This window comes from Triturus cristatus, chromosome 1_2 (genome assembly GCF_964204655.1).
Source record: "Triturus cristatus chromosome 1_2, aTriCri1.1, whole genome shotgun sequence".
Lineage (NCBI taxonomy): Eukaryota > Metazoa > Chordata > Amphibia > Caudata > Salamandridae > Triturus > Triturus cristatus.
In genome coordinates this window covers 91,003,087-91,021,668 of record NC_140580.1, presented here as the reverse complement: position 1 = coordinate 91,021,668, position 18,582 = coordinate 91,003,087, and positions in this window count along the sequence as shown.

Below are 18,582 nucleotides of genomic sequence, written 5' to 3'. Positions count from 1 at the left end.
TATAGAAGTACTGGTACTCATTGTCTAGAGTACCTGTCTGCTCTTGAGGAGTGTTGGTACTCCCCTATTAAATGTATTGCAGCAGTGTAGAGAAGTGCAGGTACTCTTCATTTCAAATGAAAGAAGTGCATGAACTCAGTGCTAGACAGTAACTGCCCATTTAAAGCACTTAGCATCAGTGGTGCTGGAACAATTTTTAGAATGGGTGTGCTGGCAAATAACGTCACCTTATTAGAGGTATAGGAGTTCTGTGACAATCTGTCTTTCAAAACACAACAAAAGCTCACAGAAGAAATACATGTGAAGGGCCCTTTATTGTTTATTCACCATCTGTAATCTCAAGTTTTATGGAGGGCTGCAGGAGCTCCGGCACCTCTAGTTCCTTTGCCACTGCTTCGTATGTCCCAGTGCTTAATTTGTTAAATAAATGAGTGCCAGGGCTCTCGTCAGGAGGACATTGCAGCTCCCACCACATATTGCTCTAATATGCTGCCCAATGATAGTAACAACACAACTACTAACCATCACACTCCTACTAGTGTGACAGTTCGGACTATTTCAGGCCCCCAAAGCTATAAGAATTGCTTGGGTGACAGGTAATAGTAATTTTTAATGGATGTGGCATTAATAATTAACTGTTGTTGTGGTTATCTCTAAATTAGCTAGACAGTGCCACCTTGTGGCAGGTTGTTCCATGAGCTGGTGCTGGCAATTAAATGCTGGTGCCGAGCACCAGAACCCACCAGGTCAAATTAAGCACTGGTATGTCCCTACCTAAACCCTTCCTTACATATTCCTAAAGTCCTTCCATTTTGGAGCAAATATTCACAACTTTTCTACCACTTCCCTGGTCCTACCACATTTACACCTAAATCGTATACTTACGTGTGTGTAGCGCTCTGCCATCTTGGCGGGCATCACCGCAAGGCAAAGATAAGAAAGGCAGAGACAAACCTCTCTGCCCATACGTTAGGGAATTCAATTTTGTAGTATGTGAGCAGTACTACAATACTTGCCGTACTACAAAGTGAAATATGTTAACCGTTGTTATCTTATCACCAGATACTTAGTCATCCACCTATATGACACCAGGAACCATTGGAGGAGCTGTAGTGTCTTGCGATATTTTTTAACGGAAACCTTTTGCTTAGTAATGGACTCTGTAGAGCTGCATCAGAGCACAATGCAATGAAACCTTAATTTAGAATGTTGAGTTCGCAGTTACATGCAGCAGATTAAAGACATATAATACTAAGCTCCATGTGTGGTGTGGTCAGCGATAGCTGATTCCTGGAGGAATTATGTTTTGCTGACTGAACGCTGATAGTTGTATACTAGATATCCGATTTTACTTTGACTATCTGCACTCCCCACTCCTAATACGTAGGGAAGCAGATTGCTGATATAATTGCTTGTAATTGCGTGTTTATGTACTCATACGAGGTTTATGTATTCATTTTAAAATTGTGTTTTTTAAAACTGTGTTCTTACCTCTTTGCTCCTCCTCATACCCGCACATAAAATTTGGCTTCATCCTCGCTGCTTAGCGAGCACTCTCGGAGTTTCTCTCAAGGCTGGGACATTATTGGGCGCCATCTTTGTGAGCGCTCTAGTGCTCACATCACGGGGGCTTTAAGAACAGTCCCATGCTAGCGCGCAGCGCGATAGCTGATTCCTGGAGGAATTATGTTTTGCTGACTGAACGCTGATAGTTGTTTACTAGATATCCGATTTTACTTTGACTATCTGCACTCCCCACTCCTAATACGTAGGGAAGCAGATTGCTGATACAATTGCTTGTAATTGCGTGTTTATGTACTGTGGTAAATATTTCATTACCGGTACTATTTTTTATGCGGTAAAGTCTAGTAAGAATAACTCAGTAAATATAAGAGGCAGAATCCGTGGTATTAGAGGTTCTAAAAGGCTTTATTCCTTGACAAAGGAAATACAATTCGAATTGCAGGCTTCTATTCCATCACCACGAAAGTTCAGGAAGGAAGGGGCATACATTATTGACAGATAATCAGTTTTATAGGAAATGCATTACAGTGAAACAGATGCAGGAGGCGTAACAGCTGATAATACAGATAAAATATGCATACGTAACTAATAAAGGCGGACATATGGGCGTAATTTAGTAAACGTCATTATACATGATGTCACAAGTGGGTGGATCCATAAGAGAATCCTGCAATGTCAGCAGAAATATTTGGCAGAGATGCGCGCGCAGCCGCATGACGTGTGATTGACGTGCAACTAGAGGGTGAAGGGGACTTGACATTTAGCTCTACATGTGGAGACAGAAGTCTGGGGGGTCATGTCAACCTAATCCCAAATCATATCTAATATCCTATGTTTAAAGAACTGTGTTATCCAAAAGGAAAGGTCTCTAGGATAGAATCTATTCTATACTGACTGTTAGTGCGTGTACAAGCGTCTAAGTGTCTACATGAGATGCGAGGGGGCAGGAATCTTCCATGGTAACAGGGGCTATGAATTACTTGCATGAGGACAGTGAGGCCTGGCCCTTAGCACGGTAGCTGGAGGAATGTTTACCTAAACTACTAGACAGGAATGCATCGGATGAGGAGCGGAGCAGATAATCTTGAAGGTGAAATACAGTTTTTGGCAGGCAACAGGCTGGATCAGGCACCGTTAGCCGCGCAGGGAGTAGGACAAAGTTCATGGATACAGATGCAGGCTCAGACTGGAGCTTTCAGAGGCAGAAGGCAGGAAAAGGCTTGATGACAGAATTCTGGGCCTACTCGCCTGAATCTGTAAAATGTGGAAAGTGAACCACATAAAGTCGGTGGCCTTTCATACTTAGGAATGGAATATCTGACCCATTCATGGCGAATCTGAAAGAGGACATGTTGACGGTGGACGCACATATATTTGCGTCTTCAAAACTGGAACTGGAGGGAACATACATGTACTTATAGCATGCACATGGAGCCGTTGGGGTCTACGTTAGGGGACATAACTGATCACAAAATTCATATTTCCTCATTCCCTCCTTGTCCCCTACGGACCCTCAGGAGATATCGATCTTCATCGATCTGTTCATATAGCATCATTTGTTCTTCTTTCTTCTTTCTTCTTCCGGTATCTTGAACGAAAACTTGGATGTGGGATACACGATGTGGCACACAGACCACAAATCGCTGGCCCACATTGTAGACATAAGCAGCAACTGAATAGTATGAGAAAGCCAATACCTAGGAAGGATAGGATTCTCCATCCCCAGGCTGACAACACGCTCCAAAACCAACCGGACCAAGTCCAGGTGCCTGGACTCTGGTGTATCTGACTCACAATCTTATGGAGGCGAGTTATGGCTTTATATACTGACGGCGAATTTTCTGGTATGAAAACACAGCAACTTGATCCGATGACCCTACAAGCTCCGCCCCTATCGGCCAGGATGATGTCAAGGACAAGACGATTTTGAAGCACAACAATCCGCATAGCAGACTGCTCTTCTGTTAAATTGCCTAAGGCGGAAGTAGTCTCGTTCACTACTGCTTCAAGGGTTCTAGTTAATCTACGTATCAGCTTACTATTAGTGACTGTACCTATAAAGGGAAAAAACCTTTATTGAAATCTGTGTATTGCTCCCATGCCGTTTCAGTGTAATCGACAATTGGGAGATCTCTCTGCTGTCTATTGTGTACTAAATGGGTATTTCTATGATAATCAGGAGGAGCTAGGAAAACAGGTGGCAGAAGGAATGCTATGTAACAGGTACCATCCCAATCTAGAGGTAGACGTATATATGCGGTCTGGCCACATATGAAGTAGGAATGACGGGAAGCTCTAAATGTAGACTTGCCTTGATCACTGAATTTTATTACAGTGGTGCACTTACTATGGCCCATGTGTATGGAACCATTCTTTCTTACACATAATTCCCCTTTTACTGGGAATACTGACATGGTGGGCAAGAGTGGTGTAGCTTCAGATTCAACGTTCAGGATCATGAGGTTAAGTGTAAAATTACCTAATCCATATACTTCATTTTCTAGATCAGTTCCTGTTCTTTTGGGAAGTCCCTCCTTGTTAGGGTAGCAGACTTTAAGCAAAACTAGGTTCAGGTTTCCCCATACCCAGTTGTCTTGATAAACTGCGGAATTTGAATCTAGGGAATTAATCAAACTAAACCATGCTCCACAGGAGCCATTGTGTGTGAACGGATATGGAAAGAGGGGCAAAACTCCCTTATAGTTCTGATAGGGAGGGAGTCGGCCACATATCCAACAATTTGTGGCATTGCTGGTCTGATGGGAATGATGTAACATACTAATGAATGTGTTGTTGCGCAGCACAAATCTATAGGACAACTCATGTGGAGGTAATTCGCTAAAAGAATGTTCTGCAGTTACATTGTAAGCACGCTTAAAAATAGGGTAATACATGTGCAATAGTATACTGGTAATGATGATCAGAAGACTTAGAAAAAACTAAATTAATAATGTTACTGTGCAGTGACTACGAAGTGATTTACAATACGCATGCTTTTTAAGCTGCATCTGTTGATTTCTTTCTCTATTCCGGTCTAGAGGATACATGTCAGAGACAAATTCAACCGATTCACCTTGGAGAGGACTTAAACAATCAAATTGTCTGACTTGCTAGACCTTAACTTCAGTTTATAAAGTTCAGTGTTTGTTGGTTCAACCAAGGGGAGCTTTGAGTCTGTCTGTGAGGGAATGCAGGGCTGAGCGTTCACACTAGATGGTAGTCCATAAAATTTCTTGATATGACTCGAGTGCAACCACCCTTTACGTCCCTCGATCTTCACGGCTGTCCTTGTGGTTAGTAGAACCAATTTTGGCGATTTCCACCTAGGCTCCAGTTGGGTCTTCCGGTCGAAATTCCGGACCAGAACCAGGTCGCCTGGAACCACGTCATGGGGCTTCACCTCAGTGTTATCAGGAAAAGCTGCAGCTACCTGTGAACGACAAGATTGTAGTGCAGACATCAAGGAAGCCAGGTAATCTGTCAGCATATTACAGTCAACATCAGTGATTTTGCGAGGTATAGGCGTCCCCCACATATTTGGTGGTCTACCGAAGATCACCTCGTACGGGGATAGGCCTGTTCGAGAATGTGCTACCATTCTCATGTAAAAGAGCGCAACTGGTAAGGCTACTATCCAATCGACACCTTTTTCTCTACATATTTTGGACAATCTAATTTTCAGGGTTTGATTATGACGTTCCACGAGACCTGCTGCCTCGGGATGTCGGACACAGTGGAATTTCCATTGGTAGCCTAACAAAAGGGAAACGTGTTTCATCAGTTCGGATGAGAACGGCTGGCCGTTATCTGAGTAGACAACACGTGGTAAACCGTACCGTGGGAAGAACTCTCGAACTAACTGTTTGGCAGTAGTCGGGGCAGTGTAATCTGAAACCGGGTAGGCTTCTGTCCAACGGGAAAGAGCACAGACAACTACGAGAACATATTTGAATCCTCGACATCGTTCCATCTGGATATAATCCATCTGGAGGACTTCAAAAGCATGATCGGGAGGTTGAAATCCACCCTGCTCTACGGGGATGCTTTTACCTGGATTAAACTGACAACATATCATACAGGTACGTACTTTCTGTTTAGCTGCGGCTCGTAAATGTTTGTTAAACCAGATGTGTTGAATGCTGTCTAGCATAGCTTTTTCTCCTAGGTGCGCTGGACTATGTATTGTGTTAATGATGACTTGAACCATGGAATCGGGAAGAAACCATATAGATTTTTCCTTCGTCATCCATCCTTGATCCGTTTGGATCCCTCCTAATTCAGTCCATTTCTTTATTTCTTCTGGTGTAGCATGTGTCTGTATGTCAATTACATCAAGGGCGGGATCCTTAACTGTCATGCAATGTGTTGGTGTCGGAACTATTGTCTTTGTCGCGTCAGTTGTGTGAGTCTGATTCTGAGCAGTCTGTTTAGCTGTTCTGTCAGCTAGGTCATTACCCTGAGAAATGATATCGGTAACTTTTGTATGGGCTTTGCATTTCATAATCGATATTGCAGTAGGTAGATGAATCGCGTCTAATAGGGCTTGAATGAGGGGTCCGTGTTGGATGTGGGCACCGTGAGAAGTTAAATAACCTCTCTCTCGCCACAGTACGCCGAAGTCATGAACGACTCCGAATGCATAACGTGAATCTGTGTATATGTTGACTTTCTTATCTTTGGCTTGAGTACAGGCTTGTGTCAGAGCGATGAGCTCTGCTGCTTGAGCTGACAAAGTGTTAATACAATTTGTTTCAATGACTTCAGTGTCTGTTGTGACTGCGTAAGCGGCCACTAACTCTCCTGTACTTGTTCTCATACATGACCCATCTACATACAATGTCAAGTCTGGATCTGACAAAGGGATATCTGTCAAGTCTTGTCTGGGTTTCGTCGTGATAGTAATGACTTCGACACAATCATGTGCCAATGGATCTGTTCCGCCTACTGGCAACAGTGTGGCAGGATTTAACGTATTACAACGTCTGATTTCTATGTGTGGCTGAAACAATGTCAATTCGTAACCAGTGAGTCTCGCTATAGTCAAGTGTTGTGTTTGTGTGCGGTTCAAGAGAACCTCTACTGCGTGTGGTACTTGTACTGTCAATTGGTGTCCTAACACTATGGCATCGCTTTGTCTGATTGCTAAAGCTGTTGCTGCCACCGATTTCAGGCACGCAGGAAGAGCCTGAGCTACTGGATCGAATGTACTAGAGAAATAAGCACATGGTTTGTGTGATCCTGCTTGTTCCTGAGTGAGTACTGACAAGGCAGTACCGTCGCGTTCTGTAACAAAGAGTGTAAACTGTTTACTGTAACATGGTGTTGCTAAAACAGGTGCTTGGCATAAAGCTCTCTTTAAGCTTTCAAAGGCGTGTGTATGTTCTTGAGTCCAAGGGAGGACAGTCGATGTGGCTGCCTCCTGTGTTGTCAATTGGATGAGTGGTTTTGCTAGAAATGCATATTGAGGGATCCACTGCCTACAGTATGAAGTGAGGCCTATAAAAACCCGCACCTCCTTTTGTGTCTTGGGTGGTGGCATGTTAGCAATTAACTGGATGCGATCAGGTGTAAGCTGCCTTCCCTCCTTGGACAGCGAGTGCCCAAGGTAAACAACTCGCTGGACACAGAATTGCAGCTTAGAAGGGGACACCTTGTGCCCCTTGTCGGCCAGAAATTTTAAAACCGTCAGTGACGCTTTTTCACATTCAGGTTCGCTTCGGGCGGTGATCAGCAGATCATCGACATATTGAAGCAAGGCAGTGTTAACTGGCATGTGGATACTGTCAAGTTCTCGTTTCAGTGCTTGGCTATAGATGCTGGGGCTTTCTGTAAATCCTTGAGGTGCGCGTGTGAATTTAAAACTTCGTCCATTTAAACTGAATCCGAACAGATATTGACTTTCCGGATCTATTGGGACGCTAAAGAAAGCATTCTTGAGATCAATTACAGTGAAGAACGTTGCTTCCGAGTCAATAGCTGTTAGTAATGAAGAGATATCTGGGACCACAGGGTATTGTGGTACAATACATTTATTTAGTTCGCGCAGATCAATAACTAATCGATATACTGGTGGTGCTTTTGGATCCGTTCTTTTAAGAATCGGAATTATCGGGGAATTGCATACATTGGAGTCGGTTTCGACAACCACTCCTTGTGCAATGAGCTCGTCAATGATTTGCAGCAAAGCCACAACAGCATCTGGTGGTAACTTGTATTGTCGCATTCGTGGTAGTACTACTCCTGTTTTTAGTGTGACACGATATGGTGTAATGTTCATGCAACCAACATCAGTGGGGCCTTGTGCCCATAAATGTGTAGGTAAATTCTGCAGCCGGTGATCCATGTCCCTGGACACGTAGTGACCTTTAAAGTCACGTAAAAATAGTCGTACTCCTTCCGGAGAACAACATATTATGGCTCCTAGAGCTTTCAATGTTTTTATACCTAACAAGTTTTCTGGACATGATTTAGTAAGCAATAAATCTGTAGTACGTGTCAATGGACCGACCGTAAGTGGAAGAGGTTGTGTTACGTCATTGATTATAGGTTTTCCTGAGAATCCAAGGGAAATATTCTGTGAGCCTGAGAGGGGTGCCCCTGGAACTTCACTGCGTCGTATAGTTGTTCTGCTTGCCCCTGTATCAAGTAAAAACTTTCTGTCTTCCCCTAATAGTTCACTATGTACATAAGGTCCCTCTTGGTCTACAGGAACCTCAATAAGGGGTAAGCCAACTTCCCTCTCTAGGCTATTTCATGTGTATCGCTGATAATCGGGATAATCTGCTTGTGCATACTGATACATCTGTTGTGTCGTTGCTTGTGTTGCAGCAATAGGCTGCGCTTGTGGTGGTGCTACGGTCTGTTGTGGAGCTGCCTGTTGCGGAGCTAGTTGTTGCGGAGCTGACCTAAGTTGTACATGCTGAGGGATTTGTTGTTGATTCTGATCCTGTCTAGGTGGACGTGGTCTTTCCTGGGTTCTACCTGTGGCAATATTATGTTTCAGGACTGGACAATCGTGTATATAATGACCTTGTTGTTTACAATAGTTACATGTCCCTTTCGTTGGACCTGTGGAGTCACCCTTTTGATGACCATCGGCTGGAACTGACTGGGCAACAAGCATTTTCATTTTCGTATCTTTCATACGTCTTTGTTCATGTTCTTGTTCTTCTCTAATTCTATTGTGGTGATATTGTAACATCTGTAACATCTGTGATGGGGTATTACCTTGCCAGGTACTTTCGAATTTCAATACTCTATTCTTGACTTGCAGCAGAGAATTTTCAACTAATTTTGTCACAAACAGATGTGGATATGACTCACTACTGGCTTTTATGCCACTATTTATACCAAAACATTTTTCAAATCGGGAATAGAAATCACTAGTGTCTTCATCTTGCTTTTGTTTACAGGCTGAGATTGCACCCCAGTCTTCCTTTTTCGTAGTTAATAAACGTGGCAGTACCTGCACTAGTAATCCTGGTAGTGCTGTAGTCTTTTCCCCAAGCCCTGCTCCTGCAGCTCAGGCCCTTTCTTCGTTTTCTAATGCTGTCCAATCTATCTTTTGGTCTCCCACCTCCCATTCCTTTTCTTTGAGTTTCTCATAAACACCGGCGGGTAATAGGACTTTTAATATCTTCATAATGTCGGGGTAGGTATACTCTCCCATGAGTAACATGTCTTTTATCTCACGGTGGAAACCTGCTGGATCCTTGTCATGGCTGGGTACTACTTTCTTCATTTCTAATAATTCCATTTTAGTTATAGGCGTGTACACAAACACGCGTGTAAAGTTATTACCTTCACCTCTGATTGGGTGTACTTCGCGTAACGGATTCTGTCTATCTATGTGATACATTTTTCTTCCCATAATGGGAACTGAAACGTGTTCTGGGCATACGAAAGTTAAATATTGGTTTCGAAATTCTAGAATTTCATTAATTAAATCAGTACCTGACCCTCTCCATTTATTCGTGAGTAGTTCTGTCAATATGTCAGGTAAGGGTCCTGGATCGGAGTGTTGGCTTTTATATAATATAAGGAGGTGTTGAATCATGTATATACTAGCTAAACGCTGTTCGTATGGGGCAAGATTTAGAAACGTGTGTGCTAATGAATCATCATTGTATTCGCTGGGACTATCAGCCCATTGTACTGCTGACCTGGCTAATTCTTGTTCGTCCATGGAATCGAGCATGTGGTACCCCCTTCGATCTCGGAGTGATTTATCAGCGGCTTGGAATAGGTGTTCAGGGGATCTTGTATTTAACATAGGGTTTGGAAAATGTCTATTACATTCTGGACGTATCGGACGTATCGAATCATTAAAGCCTCTAGTATTATTATGGGGTCTTCCTCTACCTACATAAGCTATCGTGTCTAATTGTTCTGATTCTTGCTCCTCCTCTTCCTCTGATTCAACTCTGTCTGCTTCTCGTCTTTCTTTATGTATTCGTTCTACTTCCTTGCGGATCTTTCGATACATGGCGATTATACACGCCTGTCTATCATGTTTCTCTTCTGATATGTTCTGACCCCATTTGGCAAGTTTTTGCATGGTATCATGATCTGCCCCAGGCCTGTCTTGATTCCTAATTACGCAATTTATGAAAAAACGGAGTAGTTGTCTTTGTACATCCACTTTCTGGTACTCCATAGCTTCGTTAATACTCTCTGGACCTCGCCCTGTTTGGACAAAGCGATATATATCGTCTAGGTGTTCAACCATTCCTGGTATCGTCATTAAATACAATGTAGCTCGTCGTATACGTAATGATGATATTAGTAATTTGTCCTGTTTACCTGGCACTGGATCGTATCTACAATCCACAAGCTGTTCTTTAAACATGTCGGATGTCGCTAGTTGGGGTGTACGTTGGAGTGCTAAATCTCTAAGGGTCTGTTTATTTCGCGGCGGTGTGGCAAACATGTCTGTCGCACCTCCTGTAGCACCATCTGAGGTGCTGGGCAAGAAAGGATTCGTTGGACGTAAGATAGAAATTGTAGATGCGGGAAAAACAGTAGAAACGGACGGACCTGTTGGGACTTGTGTAGGAGTTTGTTGTTGCGGGGGTACAGACGGATGCTCTTGGTGTTGAACACCATCGGCAAGCGGTGTGTGTGGTATGGCATTAGCATACTCGGGAGCTACGTCATCTAAATAGGAGGAAAGGAAAACGTCCTTTGCTGTTTTGGGATGTGTTTTGGGATGTGCTTTTATAGGGAGCAGTGGAGGAGTCAAGTCTTTTGGTATTTCCGGGGTAGCCTTAGGTAACCCTTCGGCCAGAAGAGGATACATACCATTCATAAGAGTGTTTCTTTGTCTATCTACTTGTTCTGATTTCACTCGGGTACCTTCCTCAATTAATAGATTTTCTCGGGTTTTATTTGAATTCTCTCTACCTTTCTCTTCCTGTCTGAGCGCTTTTTCCGTACGTCTATATGATTCTTTACGCCATAATTCAATGGCATCTTTCTGTGACTGTCTGGCTTACTTTTTCCATAATTCTTCTTCTACTCTCATGATGCTATCTGCATCCCAGGTCCCCGCTGCGGGCCATCTCTGATTTTCTGGCAAATCCTTGGTGTAGTCCACCCATAAATCAAGAAATAATACGGCATCTAGGCCATGCTTATGATACATAAAGTATCCTGGAGTGTCCCTAGGTGGGATGGGAACAGCTTCTTCGAGTACCCCTTTTCTAGTTTTGATCTGTCTTAATTTCGAAAAGAGCGGCATTTTTAGATGGTTGCTAGAACACACTTTATACAATAAACACAATAATGAACAGTCATTCACACCACAATATATAGAACGTATTAAAACATTTAACACTTAACAGTTTTACGAACGATGATAACTAATAGAAAACTAGTTAATGGCAAAATACTGACACTAGATAATACTGATTTATATGCAAGACATACTAGATATACTGCTAAACAGTACAGATACACTGCTGAAACAGTGCAGACCGGATTTGTGTACCCAAACCCGTCTTGACCGGCACAGACTATGTGCACGTTAAATGCCTCCCCGGTAATGGTACTCACCGGGTAGCTCGGAACGGAAGGCCTCGGAACGGAACTGAAACTGGACCGGACTGGACTCGACTCGACTGGACTCGGAACTTCGGAACCTGGTGGGCCTCTGTATACCTCGGATCTTGCTCTCTCAGCTAGGCTCTGGTCGGGATACTTCGCACTTCTCACCGCCTCGTCTGGGTGTTGATCGCAGCCTCAGTCGCCTCCGCTTGGCCGGAGGGAGATACAGGAAATCCTGCAGGTACGCGTTTTTGTCCGTTCAGCTGTGGCAGGAGACCGGGCCTGCAACGCACCTCCGGCGCGTGAGATGAGAAAGTGTCCCTGTTCGGGCGCCAATTTATGTGGTAAATATTTCATTACCGGTACTATTTTTTATGCGGTAAAGTCTAGGAAGAATAACTCAGTAAATATAAGAGGCAGAATCCGTGGTATTAGAGGTTCTAAAAGGCTTTATTCCTTGACAAAGGAAATACAATTCGAATTGCAGGCTTCTATTCCATCACCACGAAAGTTCAGGAAGGAAGGGGCATACATTATTGACAGATAATCAGTTTTATAGGAAATGCATTACAGTGAAACAGATGCAGGAGGCGTAACAGCTGATAATACAGATAAAATATGCATACGTAACTAATAAAGGCGGACATATGGGCGTAATTTAGTAAACGTCATTATACATGATGTCACAAGTGGGTGGATCCATAAGAGAATCCTGCAATGTCAGCAGAAATATTTGGCAGAGATGCGCGCGCAGCCGCATGACGTGTGATTGACGTGCAACTAGAGGGTGAAGGGGACTTGACATTTAGCTCTACATGTGGAGACAGAAGTCTGGGGGGTCATGTCAACCTAATCCCAAATCATATCTAATATCCTATGTTTAAAGAACTGTGTTATCCAAAAGGAAAGGTCTCTAGGATAGAATCTATTCTATACTGACTGTTAGTGCGTGTACAAGCGTCTAAGGGTCTACATGAGATGCGAGGGGGCAGGAATCTTCCATGGTAACAGGGGCTATGAATTACTTGCATGAGGACAGTGAGGCCTGGCCCTTAGCACGGTAGCTGGAGGAATGTTTACCTAAACTACTAGACAGGAATGCATCGGATGAGGAGCGGAGCAGATAATCTTGAAGGTGAAATACAGTTTTTGGCAGGCAACAGGCTGGATCAGGCACCGTTAGCCGCGCAGGGAGTAGGACAAAGTTCATGGATACAGATGCAGGCTCAGACTGGAGCTTTCAGAGGCAGAAGGCAGGAAAAGGCTTGATGACAGAATTCTGGGCCTACTCGCCTGAATCTGTAAAATGTGGAAAGTGAACCACATAAAGTCGGTGGCCTTTCATACTTAGGAATGGAATATCTGACCCATTCATGGCGAATCTGAAAGAGGACATGTTGACGGTGGACGCACATATATTTGCGTCTTCAAAACTGGAACTGGAGAGAACATACATGTACTTATAGCATGCACATGGAGCCGTTGGGGTCTACGTTAGGGGACATAACTGATCACAAAATTCATATTTCCTCAGTACTCATACGAGGTTTATGTATTCATTTTTAAAATTGTGTTTTTTAAAACTGTGTTCTTACCTCTTTGCTCCTCCTCATACCCGCACATAAAATTTGGCTTCATCCTCGCTGCTTAGCGAGCACTCTCGGGGTTTCTCTCAAGACTGGGACATTATTGGGCGCCATCTTTGTGAGCGCTCTAGTGCTCACATCACGGGGGCTTTAAGAACAGTCCCATGCTAGCACGCAGCGCACGCGCGCAGCGGGCGCGCCGATGGCGCGCCGGAGGCGCGCCAGAGGCAAGCCCGTCTGCGCCCGTCCGCGCCAGGTCGCCACCAGCCGCCACACACCTTGCTAGTTTGCAGATAGGATCAGGATCCGCGATTAATCCAGCTCTGTACTATTCACGTGAGCAGTTGCTTTCGTTAAATAAGAAGTGCTGTACAACTGTGTGCAATGGCCCTTTTGAAGGTCTCTTTTCATGCTCGGGCTGCAAATATCAAAGTTTACATTGTTACAGTTCCACTGTATTTACTACTCTATCACCTGACTGTTTATGCCCACCTGATTCCCCTCAGTTGGTCCATCACAGGTATTCTCTTCCTATTGTGCAGCACCAGGTATGGAACTGTATTCTAGCCAATGTTAGATCTTTGGTCAAACATTCTGCAGATATATGGGATGTTTTAACTGATCTGAAGCCAGATTTGGGTTTCATTACTGAGACTTGGCTTAAACCCTCCTCTACTCCGGCTATTGCTCTTGCTATACCTGAGGGCTATTGGATTCTCAGGCGGGATAGAATAAACAAAACGGGCGGGGGCATAGCCTTAATTTATAAAGAGGAACTGACCGCCACTATCCTCGATCAGATTGGGACGGAAGCGTTTGAATGTATTGTTTTTAGATTGGACCTATCCGTAGGTTGCACTTGGAAAGGTGCTTTAGTTTATAGACCGCCGGGATCAATATCTAATTTCACTGGCCAACTGCTTGAATTTATATCCCCCTATTTAATCACCACGCGTAAATTCCTCCTAATTGGGGATTTTAACATCCACAGTGAAGATGCCTCCAATCAAGATGCCAGACTGTGCTTACAAGATCTAGCTGCAGGGGGACTAAAGATCATTAATACGGCTCCCACCCACATTGCTGGTCACACACTGGATCTCATCTTTGCCAATTCTCCGGACATTAAATGTGGCGAAACTTTGTCACTTACTTGGTCTGATCATTTTATGATTAACTTCCAACTGTTGGGTCCAATTGGACATCCTCCGGCAACTATTAACAACTCTGGAACTCGCCAATACAGACCTTGGCACAAATTAACGGCCAACCATCTTTCTTCTCTGTTTGAGGAGTGGGACTGGAACAGTATGCAGGGGGATGTGGACCAGCAGCTGGAATTATTCGATTCTACAGTTGTTAATTTTTTCGACAGAGTAATTCCTCTTAAGCCTCTTAGATTTTCACCTAAAAGGTCTGCTACTGGCTGGTTCACGCCTAGCTTACGGGCGGAGAAAAGGGCCTGCAAAAAACTGGAACGAATTTGGCGACGCTCACATAATGAGCAAGCTAAAATTTCTTATAAGGCAGCCATGGCAACTTATCATAAAAATGTTAAATTGGCCCGTAAAATCCATATTGCTGAAACTTTACAACAGGCAGGTAATAATGCTAGGATGCTTTTTCAAATAGAACAGGATTTTACCACCCCTAAATCCTGTCAGACTATGGTTAGATTTTCTCAGACACTATGTGATGACATCTCCTCCTTTTTTGTACAAAAAATTGAGAAAATCTATCAAAATATCATCCTCTCTAATACTCCTACCTCTACTCCCGTGGAGACTACTCTTCACCCCAATAGGGATGGACCCTATTTGACTTCATTTCCTGCTGTTACTATCTCAGAAGTGCAAACTCTTTTGGAATCCACCAGATCCGGATCCCCCCTGGACACCATTCCCGCTAAAATCTCCTCCAGATTTGCTGCTCAGTTGGCGCCCCCATTTTGCTCCATAATCAACACTTCTTTAAGATCTGCCTGTCTCCCCCAAACGTGGAAACACGCACAAATTTTGCCCATTCGCAAAAATGCTAACATCTCTCCCAGGGAAGTGTCAAACTATCGCCCGATCTCATTGCTTCCTCTACAGAGCAAATCGCGGAGAAGCACATCAACAAACACTTATCTGCTTTCCTTGAGTCTTCTGGTGCTTTGGACATTTCGCAGTCCGGCTTTCGAGCAAAGCATAGCACGGAGACTGCCTTGGTGGACGTGACGGATAATATCAGAATGGCCCTGGATCAAGGTCAAGCGGCACTCCTGGTGCTGCTTGACCTTTCAGCGGCATTCGATACCATCTCTCACCAGGTTCTCTTGCATAGACTATTAGAGTGTGGCATCTGCAGATCCGCACTAAGCTGGCTGTCAGATTTCTTGTCCAACCGCACTCAGGCAGTGTCAATGGGTCCTTTCACATCTGCTCGCTCACAGGTTACCAGAGGCGTCCCGCAGGGCTCTTGTTTGAGCCCTACGCTATTTAATATCTATGTGACGCCCCTGGCAATATTGATGAGGGACTTGGGATTTAATCCCATCTCTTACGCAGATGACACTCAGCTCCTCCTCACCTTCGACAAAAGGAGATCAGACACACAAACCATCTTCTCTCAGGGTATGATGGCTATTGCCTCCTGGATGAAAGCCAACTATCTCCAGTTAAACTCTGAGAAATCTGAGATTCTGCTGTTCGGAGGGGCTAACATCTGCTGGTCACCCAGCTGGTGGCCGGAGGAGCTGGGTAAAGCCCCTGCACCTAAAGAGGTGGCTAAAAATCTGGGCATTAAGCTTGATAATAAACTCACATTGCAGACCCATGTTAACACTGTGGCAGGGTCTTGCTACCACACTCTAAGTCTACTTAGAAGAGTTTTTCCGTTGCTTCCACTATCCACCAGGAAGACTCTAATTCAGGCCTTGCTCATGAGCAAAATTGATTACTGCAATGCCCTTCTTCTCTCTGCTCATGCTGCCTCTCTGGATAAATTGCAGGTCATTCAAAACACAGCTGCGCGACTGGTTACGGATTCTCCGGCCAGAACACCTTCTTTGCCTCTATTGCATGAATTACACTGGTTGCCAATTAGGAAAAGAGTGCAATTTAAAACAGGTTGCATGATTTTTAAGGCTCTAAACGAGCTGAGTCCCTGCTATCTAACTACGAAACTAAAAGCCTACAATCCTATATCTTCACTTAGATCAGGATCAAAAACTCTGCTTGCTGTTCCTAGAATATATAAAGCCCGTTCTGGTGGCAGGGCCTTTTCGTACCTTGCCCCTTTGTTTTGGAACAGACTTCCCCAATATCTTCGCACGGAAATGTCCCTTCTCTGTTTTAGAAAGCTGATGAAAACATACCTCTTCTAGCCCAAGATAGTCAGCTGTCGCAAGCGCAGAGATACCCTTAGGGGTGATTCAGCGCTATATAAAACTATAAATAAATAAAAAATAAATAAATTGTCATGCACCCAGACTGGGAAGACGCTACAAATGGCGACGAGATAGGGGATAAGTAACCCGAAGAACGATCGTGCTCTCCCAGAGAGTTAGCCATGGTCCAAGAAAACTGCTTGTGTGTGCCATGTGTTGCTGTCGAAGAACGGAATCAATGCTTCATGCAAGTGGAGTCAAAGTGATGAACTGGAGCCCTCGACAAGTGCCTGACTCTGCGTTGACATCGCTGCGTAGGACCTGTGGTACGTGGCTCAAGGGGCATGGGGGCCCAAGCTGGAAGTGCCCGATTGCGCCTCTTGTTCTCGTCACTTCTGCACGCGGGGTGCTGCGGCTGGGCCCGCCGATTGACACTGTGCTACATGGTTGTTTGGGCCCCTGATATCTAAGCACTAATTTACGGGCTGGCGGGGGACATGCTATTTAAGACTTGTACCAATCATTGAGTGCACAAGCGGCGTGACTCTGGTGCCTGGATGCCCCTGTCGCCTACCAGAGTGAACACAAATATAAGTGTGGGTTTCATGGCGCTGCGGGTTCTGCTCTGATGCAAAGGGCTTTGAATATACAGACAAATCTCAGAGGCAACGGCATGGATTTTGCATCGGTGTGGGGCTCACGCTGCTACACCTGGCCCCCTTGCTGAGCATCTGAGTTTGATATTGTGGTGGGCAGTAGTTCCAATCCTTGAGGGTGCTTCCTTTAGGAGTACTGACCGTCACTCCCCTCGAAACAACGTAGCTGCTGCTTGTGGGTGAAGGGCTCAAAGTGCTAGAAGGAGAATTGGTCAAAAGTATACACAAGTCCGCTGAGCATAGCAGTGGTATACGAGAAGGCAGACAAGAAAAAATCTGACAGAAATCAAACACGCCTCACCTTTGAGCCGCGAAAGCCCAGTAAAGCACAGCAGAGAAATACCTCTGACTCGGCGCTGGATGCTCCCTCTGAGAACCCATCATAACTTGAGGCAACTCTCCTTGCCATGCAGACCAGTCTGCAGTCCATAGATGGCAAAATTCACGCTCTTAATCTCAGGATGGATCACATGTCTGTGAAATTAGATAAACATGCTGCCAGGTTGGGGGAGGCTCCAAAGCGCATCTCTGACACGGAAGATAACCTCACGCGAATCCTTCTGGACTCCCCGCCTACCTCAACCCGATTCATCCCGTCCCAAAGAACATTGTCACTCCTTTAGAGCTTCCCAACTTTCAGGTTATTCTTACATCCATGCTCGACAGAGACTTTCTGAAGGCCATGCCACGCGCTGTTGGGGGCTCTGTCCCGGACCGCTTTCACCTTCCCGATTCAGCCATTCTCCTGGAGTGGCTCCATCTGAACGACCCCCAGGATTCCTTTACATCCTTCCCTTCGAGACTCGACTCATCGCGACCCTGCATTCAGCAGAACTACCATCTATCTATACGGTAGTCTCCGGCTGAGACTTCTCTCATCCCTTTTAGAGCACTACCTGAGTTGGACATATTTTCAGCTTCCTATATATGTAGTCCATAGCTGACCAAGTTATTTGATAGCTGTGATCCAGTGGACCCCTGGACCATACTGAATTTCACTGACCATACAGTTCTGGTGCTCCTTGTCCCCCGTTGTGTCAAATATCTCTTCGCTGGATTGAATCAGTTCTATGCCCTGAAGAAGGTGACGGCTAAGTTTCTAGCTTTTCACCGAAACGCGCGTCTGCCTTGAGCTTGACGGACACTTTTATGTGCTACAAACGAAACAACACTTTCAAATTTGTGTTTTCAGTTTGAAACCTACCTTTATATGTATATAATCCGAGTGATTGTATAGATATTTTGGTTTATTATTTATCTGTCAACTCTCCTTAACGTTACACTGAGTTACCTGATCCCTGACTTGGGTTTCAGCCCAGTAATTTTTTCCAAATCCTGTTTTCCGTCGCTCTTGTTCTGCTATTCTTTTATTGTATGACTGCGATAGAGAGTTAGTAGTATG